The sequence below is a fragment of the Dasypus novemcinctus genome, chromosome 18 (genome assembly GCF_030445035.2).
Source record: "Dasypus novemcinctus isolate mDasNov1 chromosome 18, mDasNov1.1.hap2, whole genome shotgun sequence".
NCBI lineage: Eukaryota > Metazoa > Chordata > Mammalia > Cingulata > Dasypodidae > Dasypus > Dasypus novemcinctus.
In genome coordinates, this window is record NC_080690.1 from 7387043 (window position 1) to 7401222 (window position 14180).

General features: G+C 53.9%; 1 protein-coding gene across 1 annotated transcript in view; it reads right to left on the minus strand.

The window, feature by feature from the left end:
- PLCG2 (phospholipase C gamma 2) overlaps positions 1-1346 on the minus strand; it is a 169759-nt gene extending 168413 nt beyond the window's left edge. The window contains exon 1 of the mRNA XM_004468949.3: positions 1236-1346. The gene's annotated coding sequence lies outside the window, so the exon portion shown is untranslated. The remainder of the gene's footprint in view (positions 1-1235) is intronic.
- Between the last annotated feature and the right edge of the window lie 12834 nt (positions 1347-14180).

The window sequence follows — 14180 nt, forward strand, 5'->3', positions numbered from 1 at the left end:
CAGAAGTTCTCTCACCAGCAATTTTCCACGGACTCCACCTCCAGAGGACAAAAGAGCCGCACTGGGGGTCAGGCCTGTGTGCTTCTGCCTCTTCAAGGGGGGCTTCATGCACTGGACGGGGGGGAAGGGGGGAGGCAGTAGCCATCATCAAGCGAGCTTAGACCCCCGGGGAGTTGTCGGCCAGGAGCTAGTACAGACGTGGCACATGTGCACACACACGTGCACTCACTTTGTACTAGAAATAAATGCTTAGGGACAACGTGCCCCCCAAACTCGGTAAGGCCCCCCTGCAGAACTGAAGTGAGCACCACGGGGCACACAGGACCTCAACGCCTGCCCACAGACGAGCTCCAACTCTCAACACAGCCCTGGAGAGTGGGCTTGGAAAGACCCGGTGCCCAGGGGAAGAAACCAGGCTCAGAGAGGTTCACCAACCTGCTCAGGGACACACAGCTGGAGCTGGAATTCAAACGAAGGTCTGCTAGACAAGACCACCTGTTTTTCCTCCTACCTCAGGGCGCTCAAAAAGCCCACCCCAGGCTCCTAGAAGCCAGGAGCCAGGCCCTCCGTGGAGAGGAGGCACCTTTCCCTCTAATTCTTCCCCTGGCGGGTAACGACCTCTGGGATTCCAAAACATAATCAGGGCAAATGCACACGTGGACACACAGAATTACGCATTCAGCCCCTGGGGTGGCGGGTCACGAATCTCCTGCAAACCCCCCCCCCCCCCCCAGCGTCTCGCGGTATCGCCCCCCTAGCCCGGCAGCCACCTGCGTCGTACCGGGTAGTGCGCGCTTCAGCGAGCCCAGGACTGCCAGGAAAGACGTGCCCCTCCGCCCCACGCAGGCCCCCGCGGCTCGCGCGACCCCCCACGCGCAAGGCGCGGTTTCCTCCGGGTTCCCATTCAAAGCCGCGGCCTCCCCAGGGCACGCACCGGCGAGGTGGCGCGGGCCCGGGGGGAGGAAGTGGCCGGCGACGGCCGCGCGGGGCGCCTGGCCCAGCGGCCGGGGGACCCAGACTGCCCGTCTCCCCTGCCGCGCCGCGGCGCCCGGGCCAGGTGCCCCGCGGGCGGAGGTGTCCCCGCAGAGCAGGTCCCCGCCGGGCGCTCGCGCGTCCGCGGACGCGGGTTCCCCGGGTGCAAGTTCCTCCTCGGGCGCGGGTCCCCCCACCTCCGGGCGCAGGTCGTCCCCCGCCTCGCAGCCCCGCGTGCGCTCCCGCCCGGCCGCGCCACCCACCTGGCGGTGCCGCTGCCGGGCCGCCCCCGCCGCGGGTCCGGGGCTCCGGGGTCCCGCGCAGCGCCGCCGTCCGGGCTCGGGGCACTCCCTGCCGCGCACGCCCTCCGCCGCCCGCGCTCGCCACTTCTGCTTCGGCCGCGGCCCGCGCCACGTGACTCCCCGGGGCCGCCCCGCGCGCCCGGCCCGGCCCCACCCCGCCCGGCGGCCCTGAGCACCCCGAGCACCCTGCCCGCCGCGGGGCGGGCCCGGCCTGGGTCCCGCCCCCCGAGGTCCGCCCGCTGGCCCCCGGGGGCGGGGAAAGAAACTGAGGCGACGGCGAGGGCAGCGGCCTGCCCCAGGTCGCTGGGCGAAGGGCAGGAAGAGGATTTCCCCGCAGCGCAGCATTTATGAAGCGCCTACTGCGCGCAGATGTTCTATTGCATTTATTATACGCCTCACACCACCCACCGGGGGAGGCTGTTCATAGTCTAATTTGCCATCTCTGAGGCTACCCTGGGGTCAGCCTGCCTCTTGTGACCTTGGGAAAGCCGCTTAAATACCCTCGGCCTCAGTTTCCCCATCTGTAAAAGGGGATCAAAATAGTGCCAAAGGGTTGTTGTAAGATATGAATAATATCAAGCCACTCATCTGCCATATTCCCAAATGAGACTTTTTTTCCTTGACCCCCTTACTATATACACTTCTAACCATATAGATGGCCTAGACAAATGCCTAGCTAGGGTATTTGATTAATTTAGCTACACGTGCCTGCTAGGAGTCCTGTATTGTGTGATTTGATATATTCTTAGGAAATACTTTTTTCCATTCTCATGCTTCATGAAACGATTGTATTCCAGTCCTTCATATGTGTCTTCTTTGTGACCAGGGCCACGTTAAAGTCACCTACGGGGCGGTCAGCACATCCATTTTCACTTCTAAGTTGCTTGTGTTACAGCACCTGGGGAATCTATGAACTGCCGCCCGCACGTCCTCCCGTAAATATTCCTCCCAAGTCGTAGGATGCACTCCATGGCTTTAGTCGATCCTTAGATTTCTTCTTCTTGGCTCTTTTCTCAGTCCTCTAGAGAATGATTTACTGTGCTGCTTTTTAAAGAGCTTTTTAAAAGGCTTCTTCTGTCTACCACTTAGAATCGTGGAGTAATGTGCACAATATAAGAGAACAGCAGTAGATGTGGGTGCTTTATGGTTACACGAGAGACGGATTAAATCTCTGGCGGGTCAAACAAGACTGAATGAGAGCAGAGGTCTGGGAGGCCACTTTAAGGAGAGGCCTTGTGCTCTGGCCTTTGCTTCCTAAAAGTCGGCCCAGACAGATGCTAGTTCTCGCTGGCGTTGCCTCTGGTCCATGGGGATCGAGCTGGAGACGATGGAGAGCATGCTTCAGTTTAAATCTCTCTTAATCTGCAGTTGTAAGCCTACAACATTTATGGTTAAAATAGCCATTGTGTAGGAGATGACGGTTGTGTTAGGCAGCAGTTTCCTTTTTTTTCATGTATTTTATTCCTTTTCTTCTTTGGCTCCTCTTTCACCAACCCTCTTGAGTAACAGCTCAAGGGACCCGGTGCGATGCATAAGCGCTGGCGACTCCCGGTTTCTTTCTCAAACATGACTGCTCAGGCTGCAATGCAGGAATCGAGATGCAGCCCCAGTTCTGACACTCTGTGGGGACTCCACTAGATGATACCTCTTCCCTGAGGGAAAACGGTAGGGTAGAAACTGCCCTATCTGTTCAACAGAAAGCCTGGATTAGCTGTGGCAGGGTGGAGGCTGCTAAAGGTAGCAGAGGCAGGATTTGAACCCGGCTCTGTCTGGGGCCAGCGTCCTGGCCATGCTTGCCCACACCACTGCGCTCCTGGAGGCAAGCAGGTGGGAAGGGCTGTGTTTGTAACTGCTCCACTTAGACTCGCAAACAGGTCAGGAAGTGACCTCAAAGGGTGGAGGGAACTTTCTTTTCCTTTTCATTTAAAAAGAAAGAAGGAAGAAAAACAAAACGACAAAGAATAATTTGAAAGAAAGTTGTCCTTGAACCAGCATGATCTAAACGCCTGCTATTTGGCCTCCCTCACCAGTCCTCAGATACGCACGTGCTTTTTTCCCCATAATTGCTTTCTGTTTGCTAGGAGCCATGTTGCATTGGATTGTTCACCCCTCTGTGCCTCAGTTTCCCACTCTGATAAATGGGCATGAAACTTGTGTCTACCTCCAAGGGTGACTGGAAGGATTAAATGAGACGCACTTGCTGCAGTTCAGCGATCGGTGCTGGCGATGTTCACTGTCGTTATTAGGAAGGAGACGCCGCAGGTGCATGGTGCACAGTGCATGGTGCAGTGGGAAGTACGCAGTGTGAGGGCAGGGAGATCTGAGTTCAAGGCCCCGGCTTGCCACTTCCCTGGCTGCCTGACCTTGAGCTGGTCAGATATCCTCTCTGAACCTTTCGGTTTCCCCATCATAAGACTTCTTCCTAAAATATCCAGAATAGCAAATCTATAGAGACAGAAAGTGCATTAGTGATTGTCTAGGGCTGGGGGGAATGGGGCTGTCGGGAGATGATGGCTAAAGGGTGCGGAGTTTCTTTATAGAGTGATAAACATTCCAAAATTGATGGGGCCGATGGCTGCACAATTCTGTGAATGAACTAGAATCCATTGATGTATATGCTCTAAATAGGGGGCATTGTATTTTATATGAATTATATTTCAATAACGCTGGGTTTTCTTCCTAAAAAAAAAAAAGAGCTACCTTTATCATTAATAGTACAATGATAGCTATGTTCTTTCATGAAGTGTAACAAATGTATGACACGAATGCGAGGTGTTAATCCTAAGGTGGCAGATGGGAACCCTGTATTTTATGCTTGACTTTTCCGTCACTACAACTTCTCTAATTAAGAAAAAAGAGCCACCTTAGAAGGTGGTAGACGCCTTTGACATCCCGGGGAACACAGAGCTGCGGCCTCAGCACGCCACCCTGCTTACTGTGCTGATGATTATTTTACTGGGCGGCCGTCCAACCCCGGTTTCCTCTCCCCACCAGCGAGGCCTCGGGGCTGTGCCCCAGGGACCCTCAGCAGTCTTCCCCCGCCCCCTCACAGCCAAAAAGGGGCAGGACCCCCCACCCCAGGGCCTTTCAGTTTGGTTTCCTTTCCCGACATTGTTCAGAGAAATACACGTCCCCTGGGGACAAGCCGAGTCCCAGCTGCTGCAGGAGAGGAAGCGCCACCCAGAACGGGCTGCCAGGCCCCAATGGGAGGGGTCAGCCCGGCCAGCGGCCTTTGCATGGGGGGGCGGGCCCCTCGCTGTTAAACTGAGGCCTGCTCGGAAGAGCATCAGTCCGTGGCTTTTCCTTGGGCCTCTCGAGAGCATGCAGGGTCCCGCTGGCGCTTGGTTATTCATTCGACAAACACTCCATCCAGGAATAGAGCAGTAGCCCAGACCAAGTCAAACCCTGCTGAGTGGCCGCTGTCGTTGGAGGGACACACCAAGGGGGTCCAGCTCAGACTGGGCCCATTCTGCCTCTGGCTCTCTGTAGCTCTACACAGACCTGTCAGCCTCCGGAAGCCTCAGTTTCTTCATCAGTCAAATAGGGCTGCCATGGCAAGTCAAGTCACCTCATGCATGTCAGATCCTGGGCTGGGTTCCTGGCCCCCGTGATAAGTGGGGCCCCTGGAGCTGGCAGTGCAGTCACTGTGTTGTGTCAGCACACACGGCACACCTGCCCTCCCACCTGCCCCTGCTGTGCTGGGAATCAGGCTGCAACTAGGCCCCGTTCAAGCCCAAAGCCGCTTGCAAAATTCAAAAGAGATGGGTTAAAATCAAGAGTGATGGTGCCAGGAGCAGCTAAGAATGTGGCAGCAGAGAGGCCAGGTGGGCATCTGAGCTCCGCGCTTACTTGCCTTGTGTGGTCGAAGAAGTGGCTGGCTCCAGCTGAGCCTCAGTTGGCCAATCTGTCCTGCTAAAGCCAAAAGCCCATCTCCAGCCGCTGGAGCAGCAGAGGAGAGGGGTTCAGCGTCCACAAAAGGCCGTCTCCATCTCCCGTCACTGACGCCGAGGAGCGGCTGGGGCGAGGGTGCCGCGCAGTCAGAGGCACAGGCACATCGGTGCGGGCGCTGAGTCCTTCCACCTCGGCCGCTCAGGGCAGCCGGACCCGAGAGGGGAAATGCCAGAGAGAGGAAACCTTCCCCCGGGGCCCCAGCCCTGCCGGGATCAGGTCACAGGAGGCCACGAGCCCACCGTGCCGCAGCGACTCTCCCGGGAAACGGGGCTCCATGCTTGGCTGGGAGCTGGGGGTGGAGCCGGCGGGGATCTGTTACCCGCAAAGGGGGTAGCTGTGAGGGCCAGGGGAGACGGATGTCACCGGGGCAGCCTGGCGTGACAGCCCCAGAGCTGCCAAGGGGCCGCGGGAAGGGGCTGTCCCAGAGGGAGGAGGCCCAGGGGGCTCCCACCACAGCCCGGCAAGCCCCTCAGTCCTTCAGCTCGGGCAAGCAGAGGCCTTGTGCGACCCACGCCCTGGGCCTGAGCAGAGACCACGAACGTGGAGGCTTAAGCCAGCCGAAATGCATTGCCTCGCGACTCTGCGGGCCAGATGGCCACGGTCAAGGTGTCGCAGGGTTGCTTCCTCTGGCGGCTCTGAGGGGAGCCGCCCCCGCCTCGCTCAGCCTCTGCTGGTCACCGGCCAGCCGGGCACTCCCTGCCCCGTCGCCGCCGCGCCCCTCCAGCTCTGCCTCCCCCTTCCCGGGCCTTCCCGCTGCGTCTCTCCCTCCTCTCTCTCTCCCACCCCCGTTGTTTCTCCTAAAAGGACACCCATCGTCCTAAATCCAGGGTGAGCCCAGCTGGAAACCTTTACCTTCATTACAGCTGTGAAGACCCTTTCTCCAAATGGAAAGATCCCGTTCCCAGACCAGAGCGGCAGGACTTGGACACATCGTTAGGGGAGGAGGGTCACAATGAAACCGATGACATCCCATGTTGGGTAAATGGGTCAGATCCAGGGGGAAGCAACCAGGAAGGGGCATTTACTGAGGCAGAACGGCGGGCAGCGTTAGAGGAGCGCGCTGGCCCTCTGCCACAAGGAGTTGGGACGACTTCTCAGAGGACGTGACCTCAGAATTGGGTCTTGAGGGATGAGTAAGAGTTTTCCAAAGGAGCCAGGAGAGAAGCTTTCTTCAGAAATGAGATGGTGTTGGCAAAGCTAGTCAATGCCTTCAGGAGTCAGAACAGTGGCTACGTGTGCCCAGGAGTGGACGAGGAAGGCTCGTGGGTACCGTGTGTCCTGGCTCTCCATCCAGGGCCTCCATGGGGAGATTGCTTTATGTTTCTCTGCATATGTTACACCTCAATACAAAGTTCATAATTTTTTGTCATTTTTAAAAATTTACTTATTTCCCCCCTCCCCTCCCGTCCCCCATTGTCTGCTCTCTGTGTCCATTCACTGTGTGTTCTTCTGTTTCTGTTGTATTCTCATTAGGCAGCTCCAGGAACCGATCCTGGGACCTTCCAGAGTGGGAGAGAAGCGATCATTCTCTTGCACCACCTCAGCTCCCTGGTCTGCTGCGTCTCTTATTCTCTCTCCTCTGTGTCTCTTTTTGTTGCATCATCTTGCTTTGCCAGCTCTCCAAGTGGGCCAGCACTCCACATGGGCCAGCACTCCACATGGGCCAGCTTGCCACATGGGCCAGCTTGCCACACGGGCCAGCTTGCCACACGGGCCAGCTTGCCCTCACCAGGAGGCCCTGGGCATCGAACCCTGGACCTCCTATACGGTAGACAGGAGCCCAACCGCTTGAGCCACATCCGCTTATTTTTTAAGACTGTTGGGTAGGCTAACAGATTGTTTCTGATTTTTTTCTCTACTTGCAGGTGTTTTCTAAATATTCTTTACTGAGCATGTCTTAGTTATAACAGAAAATTAAAACTGTTTCAAAATTGAAGCTGTTAGAAGTCAGGAGACTGGTGGTCCTGGGAGGGTAGAAGTGGGGAGAGACCAGCTGAGGGGGCTCCTGGGGGCCTGGTTTTGGGATCGGGTGTGGGCTGCCCAGGTGTGTTCAAATGTGAAAAGTCATTGAACTGCACACCCCAGGCCAGGGCGTCTTCCTGTATTATGCTCTGCTGCATTAAAAACTTTGAAATACCAGACAGTTAGCCCGGGCAGGGGGAGCCTTTCAAATCTCCGCGCTTCCCAATTCGCCCTCGTGTTTCAACACCTGCTGGGGCCTGGACCTTCCAGGCAGTGAACACATTTGGTCCTCACAACAAGGTTGAGCAGCTCAATTATTTTCTCTTTCACAGATGGGGAAACTGAGGCTCGGGGACATGGCGTGCCTCCCGGAGGGGAGCAGCCGGGCGGTGGCAGCACAGCTGGAACCTGAGGCCGGGAGCCTCCTTCCAGATCTGGGGGTTCTCGGTGAGGCCTGAGACGCGCGCGAGATGCTGGGGCTCCCGAATCGGAACCTCAGAGGGGAGACCCGGGGGCCTGCGTCTGCACGTTGGCACCCCAGCCCCCTAGAACGAGCACAGCGCCTTCCGGGGAGACCCCAGGGAAGGGAACACACGGAGCCTTTTCGAGGTTGGAAAGCAGGCTGGGCACTTGGGGCAAATAGCAAATAGAGGATAATATTGTAACGATAGGGAGGTCGGGCCTGGGGCCACCATTCCAGAGACCACCCCCTAATGAAGTGGGACATCCACTACCCACCCAAGGATCTGGAACAAATGCCTCAAACACCAGTTCGCTGGCTCATCCTTCAATTCTTCCACCCAGGAGCACCGACTGCCACCCTGGGCCATGCTAGGCCCTGGGGACATGGGATGGGAGATTCCTTCTCTATCGGAAGGAATGGGAGAGACAAGTGGATAAAAAGGTGACCACACACCTATCACGGCAGCTAAACTGAAAGCAACCCACCACACCCAGTGCTGGTGAGGACGGTGGAGCAGCAGGTGCAGCGTCTCCGGAAAAGCTGGAAAGGTTCTTTAAACAGGGAAGCACACACTCACCACGTGGTGCAGCAATCCACGCCCGGGGTCCTCACCCTGGAGAAATGAGGTCTGACCTGGATTTCTACACAGAAGTCTGTATGCTGATGTGCACCGTAGTTTTCTTCATAATGGCTAAAAATTGGAAACAGCCTACATATCTTTCAGGTAGTGAATGGACGAACACATGGTGGTACAGCCATACAATGAAAAGCGCTCAACAGAAAAAGGAATAATCTACTAATAAATGCAACTCCAAGGAAGAATCTCAAACGCATTGCCAATTGCAAATGAGGGAAGCAGACATGGCTCAACTGATAGAGCATCCGCCTACCATATGGAGGGTCCAGGGTTCGATACCCAGGGCCTCCTGACCCGTGTGATAAAGCTGGCCCACGTGCAGTGCTGCCGTGCACAAGGAGTGCTGTGCCATGCAGGGGCACCCCTGCATAGGGATGCCCCATGCACAAAGAGTGCGCCCTGCAAGGAGAGCTACCCCGCGTGAAAAAAGCGCAGCCCACCCAGGAGCTGACGCAACAAAAAAGAGATGCAGTTTCCCAGTGCCACCGAGGGTGCAAGCAGACATTGACGAACACACGGCGAGTTGACACAGAGAGCAGATAACAGGGGGAAGGAGAGAGAAATAAAAAATAAATCTTAAAAAAAAAAATTGCAAATAAAGGACACCACAATCAAAAGACTACAGCTGTGATTCCGTAAGGAAGCCAGAGTTAAAAGGCTACAAACCATGTGATTCCATGTACATGACCTTCTCCAATAGGCAGAACTAGGGGGACAGAACTGTTGAGGGGTTCCAGGGGGAGAGGGGGTGACTGCAAAGGAGGAGAAGGGAGTTTGGGGTGCGGTGATGGAGTTCTTTATCTTGATTGTGGTGATGGTAGCACCACTTTATGCATTTGTTAAAAAGGATGGATTTTACTGAACGTGAATCATCTCCCAATTGGAAAAAAAAATTACCCTAGGGGTGTTAAGCTCGAGGGGGGCTGAGGGAGAAAAAAGGAGTGATTAGTGCCTCAGGGAGAGGGGGTTCAGGAGGGCTTCCTGGAGGCGGAGACCCTTAAGCTGAGACTAGTGCTAGGACTTGGAGTTCTCCAGGTAAAGGCGTCGAGAGGCAAGAGGGAATGGCAGGAAGGACTGACGCTCTTGGGAGCCGCCAGGGGCTTCTGCTGGAGTGAGGGGTGCATGCGCCTGGGAGTAAGGTGGTGAGGAAAGCAGGCCCAGCTCACGCAGGTGCAGCTGAGTCTGGATAAGGCGTCTGGAATTTTCCCTGGGGGCAAGAGAGAGGAGGAGTTCCCTGGACAGGCCTGTCGCTGGAATAGCGGTTCTGTGGCCCGTGCCAGGGGGCTGAGAGCCAGCCTGGGAGCAGGACTGTCAAGAGACTCCTTCCCTGTGAGTGTGCATCCTTGGGTGAGACAGCTGTCACTCAGGGAACATTATCCCGTCACTGGTCGTGTGCCAGGCGCTGTTCTAGAAGCTGAGGACACAAAAATGGACAAAAAAGAGACAAGAATCTCTGTGGCTCTGACCTCCTAAAGGGAACTGCAGGCGGGGTGGGTGTGAGCGCATGGACAAGGCAGATCAGTGTGACGGGGCGGGGGCGATTTAGGAATGGGGATCAGGGAAGACCGTGGAGCCGAGCCCTGAGGAGGAGGAGCCGGCCAGGTGAAGGTCTGGAGAATCACTTTCCCAAGCTGCAGGTTTGGCAAGTGCAAAGGTCCTGCGACAGACGCCTGATGGCTCTTGAGGGTCACGCAGTGACTGCAGAACCCAGAACCCCTAAGAGCTGGCGAGGGGCGGGGGCAGCCAGGCCCCTTCCAGGGTCTCCAGCGTGGCAGAGGGAGCAAGCCTTCCCCTCGGAGCGGCCGTTTCCCTGCCCTGCCCTGCCCGCTCCCGCTTCTGATGAATAATCATTTATGGCCCATGTGTGGGGAGGACAGCGTGAGTCACCCTGGGGCAGGCTCCTGCCTGGCTCTAAAGGTCACAGCTTTTTGTGTGATATATGTATCTTTAAAAAAAAAAAAAAAAGAACGATAAAAATAAACGAAATAAAAATGTAAAAACAATAAAGGTCACAACTGTTGCCACTACAAACAGTGCTTGTGTTGACAGAATCACGCCAGCTCTAAGAGACAGGGGACACTTAGGACACACCTGGGAAGGTCAAGCTGGACTTTCAAAAAGAAAAAAAGACCCCAACAAATGCACGACTCAGAGGGCACTCAGGTCGTCCTCCCCTTGGCAGAGCGGGTTCTGGGGGCCCTACTAGCTCTCTCCTGATGTGTCCCCTCCCTTGGTCACACAGCAGTGCCCAGAGAGGATGCTCTTTCACATACTGAGACTTTGAATCAGGTCTTCCCACTTGCAAGGAGCCAAAATGTCATTGACAAGGTGACGAACAAGATGGAGAAAATTGGGCTCACCGAAGGCCTCTCAAAGAACTGCAATGGCCTGAGAGCTCAGCTTGTGGCAGAGAAGCTGGGGTGCAGGGTGAGACACCGCAGGGCATGTGCCAGCACTGCCTTCTGGGGGCAGGGGGAAGAGTCGATTCGAAACTCCACTGTGGGAGACTGTCTTTCCCAAATTGTGCTGCACTGACATCCCAATGCACCTGCTCTGCCACAGTGGACACTGACATTCCTCCATTGAGAGGAGGGACCACATTAACCCTTGGACCTGAAGATTGCTACGACTGCCTTATCCAAAAGAACACGACAGAAGGGATGATAACCTTCTGGTATCTGATACCCTCTGGCTCGGGACATGCACCTTGGGTGCCCAAATCTGACTTTAAAAACATAGCTATCCTGAGCTCGCCATGCTAGATAGACTGCAAGGAAAGGCCAGGGAGAGCTCAAGGGAGATGCCCAGGGAGCCCCAGATGTCCCAGCCCCTCCTCTGCTCAGTCTTCCCAGCCCAGGAGCCAGACACGAGAGTGAAGAGGCTTTGAGGCGACCCTGGTCCAGATCAGCATCTGCCTGCAACTGCATAAGAGATCCCGAGCCAGAAATATCCAACAGAGTCATTCCCAAATTCTTGACCCACAGACGTAGAGCTAATCAATGACTACCGTAGTTGCCAACCACTAAGTTTTGGGTTGATTCGTTACGCAGCAATAGTTAACAATACAAGGGGTTTGTTTTGCTGAGCAGACCTTGCAAGTTTGGGGCAGAGCGGAATCATCCAAGATAGTGGCAGAGAGGTTCTCCCAGCTGGAACCCTCTCTTTGCCTTTCCCTGAAGCTTCTTTTTCTGCCTTTTCTCTAAATAAAATCTGAACAAGTATTTTAAAATGTCAGTTTGAAGGTACACTATGTGATCAGCCTGCCTTGAGGGACCCCATAATCCAGCGTGGCACTCCCACTGTCAGAAATCCCCACCCTGCTTTCTGGTGAATTCTTGGTCATCCTACAGGACTTAGCTCATTATGGTAAAGAAAAAAAAGGAAAAGGAAATTTGTACATGTTATTTAAGCTGACATTGGAGAGTTGCTTTTAAAAATATTAAAATCAGGGGAGCTGGGGTAGCTCAGTGGGTAAGGGCCAGCTTCCCACATACAAGGTCCCAGGTTCAATCCCTGACCCTAGCACCTCAAAAAAACAGAAAAATATTAATATTAGTGGCAACTCATATACACACTCGTCATTACTTTGAAATGCATAAAAAAGAAGATACATTAATGAATGGCAAGAGGTATAAAATGTGACCAGAGATATGATAAAACAAATACAGTAAAATGTTCATGCTGGAATCTAGGTGGTGGGATATGGATATTCACTGTACAGTTCTGTCACCTTTTCTGCATGTTTGAAAATGTTCATAATAAAATGGGGGGGGGGGCGGGAATAACAGTAGACCTCTACAGAGCAATTACAGGGGGCCAGGTATAGTTCTAAACTTTAACATCTGCTACCTCACTCAATCCTCAGTCCAGCCCTCTGGGGGAAATTCTCTTACTATCCCCTTTTTACTAAGGAAGAAGCTGGGGCATAAAGAAGTTAGAAATGTGTCTAAAGTCACGAAGATAATGGAAGGACAGAGGGGGGACTCGGACCGAGGCAGGCAGCCCCCAGACCCCACGCACTTAATTGTTACTGCCCTCATGTGCTGCTTTTATAACTGGAAGAAAAACACTTCCATTAATAAGTATTGCATCGCAGACGTCTGCCATTCTTTTCGGCTGCCCGGTGCCACTTGGCCTCCTCTGTTTGAGGCATCCCTCCTCCGGCCACACCTTGCCTAGGTGGAAGCCTGAACCTTGTTTTTGCAGACTCCCTTGCAGCTAGGGTGCAGGCACTCACTTCCACTGCGTCCAGCAGATGCATCAGCGCCACGCTGTGTTCAGAGCTGGTGATGGGAGAAGCAGGTGTCAGGGCACAGCCCCAGCAAAGGTGGAGGCAGAGACGTCCAGCGTCTGGAGGCAGCAGGACCAGACGGTGCAGCTGCAGGGCCCGAGCCGGGCAGAGCCCGCTGTGGTGTCTGCACCCCACCCTGGCATAAAAGAAACTACCAGAGCCATCCTATGACCATCCTACAGTGTGGTTTGGCTTCTGTTGTAGCCTCTGGCCCTGGACTCTGCCTTCCCAGAGATTCTGTGGACAGCCTATCGTCCAATAAATTCCTTTTATGCTTACACTAACTAGAATGGGTTCCTGCCCTACACCCCACAGGATACAATAACCTTCAGTATGATTCTTCATTAAACGTAAAGAAACCAGTGTAGAGCTGAAGGACTGGAAAGGAGATAGTGACAAGGCTGAAGGGAAGGCACAGGATCCTAGAATTTAAGGATTTATGTATGTGTGTGTTTACATACATATATAAAAATATGTATAAATTATCTCTGGAAGGTCACAATGAAAGTGGTAGCAGTGGCTGTCCCTAGAGGGAGGAATGGAGGACTGGGCTCAGGGCAGGAAACTTATTTAGGATTTTAGCGTTTCATACTTGTGCAAATATTACTTTTCAAAAAATAAATACAGAATTTTAATTTATTAAAAAGATTTTTTTTATCCCCCCCACCTTTGCGGCTTTTTGCATGCTATCTGTTCTCTGTGTCTATGTGTGTTCTTCTGTGTATTTATTTATTTTTATTTCCCCTCCCCCCTTGCGGCTTGCTTACTCTCTGCTCTCTGTGTCCATTTGCTGCAGGCTCTTCTGTGTTCTCGCTTGTCTCCCTACTTTTATTGCGTCACCTTTGCTGAGTCGGCGCTCCACGGCGTCTGCGGGCCGGGCGGTGCCCTGCAGTGTGCTGGTGACCTGCCTTCACGAGGAGGCCCCGGGATGCAAACTGAGGGCTCCCCTATGGTAGACGGGAGCTCATCGGATTGAGCCACAGTTGCTTCCCAAAAAGATTTTTTTAAAAAAAGGAAAACATGCTCAAATGCTAGTTGTAGCAGTTTGATATTACTGACAAATTCCAAAAAGAAATAATGAATTATGTTTGTAAACTGATCTTTTCCTCTGGGCATAGTAGATTATATCGGATTGGATTATATTGATTACTCAATCAAGTAAACCTCTTGTGTCAGTAGGTGTTGACTCCCCACCCCTTGCTGGGTGAGGACTCACAGATAAAAGACATGGCAAAGGACAGAGTTGGGGTTTTTGATGCTGGGGTTTGATGCTGAAGTCTTAAAGTGGAGCCCCGGGAAGTCAGCTCACAGAGGAAAGAGAAGTAAGCCCCGGGAAGAGAGGAACCCTGAGCCTGGAAAGAAGCAAGACCCAGGAAGAAAGTCACCCAGGAAGCCTGAACCCTGGCAGACGCTGGCAGCCATCTTGCTCCAACACGTGGAAATAGACTTTGGTGAGGGAAGTAACTTATGCTTTATGGCCTGGTATCTTTAAACTCCTACCCCAAACAAACACCCTTTATATAGACCAAACAATTTCTGGTATTTTGTATCAGCACCCCTTTGGGTGACTACTACACAAGTCAATGGTGCGCTGTGGGTGGT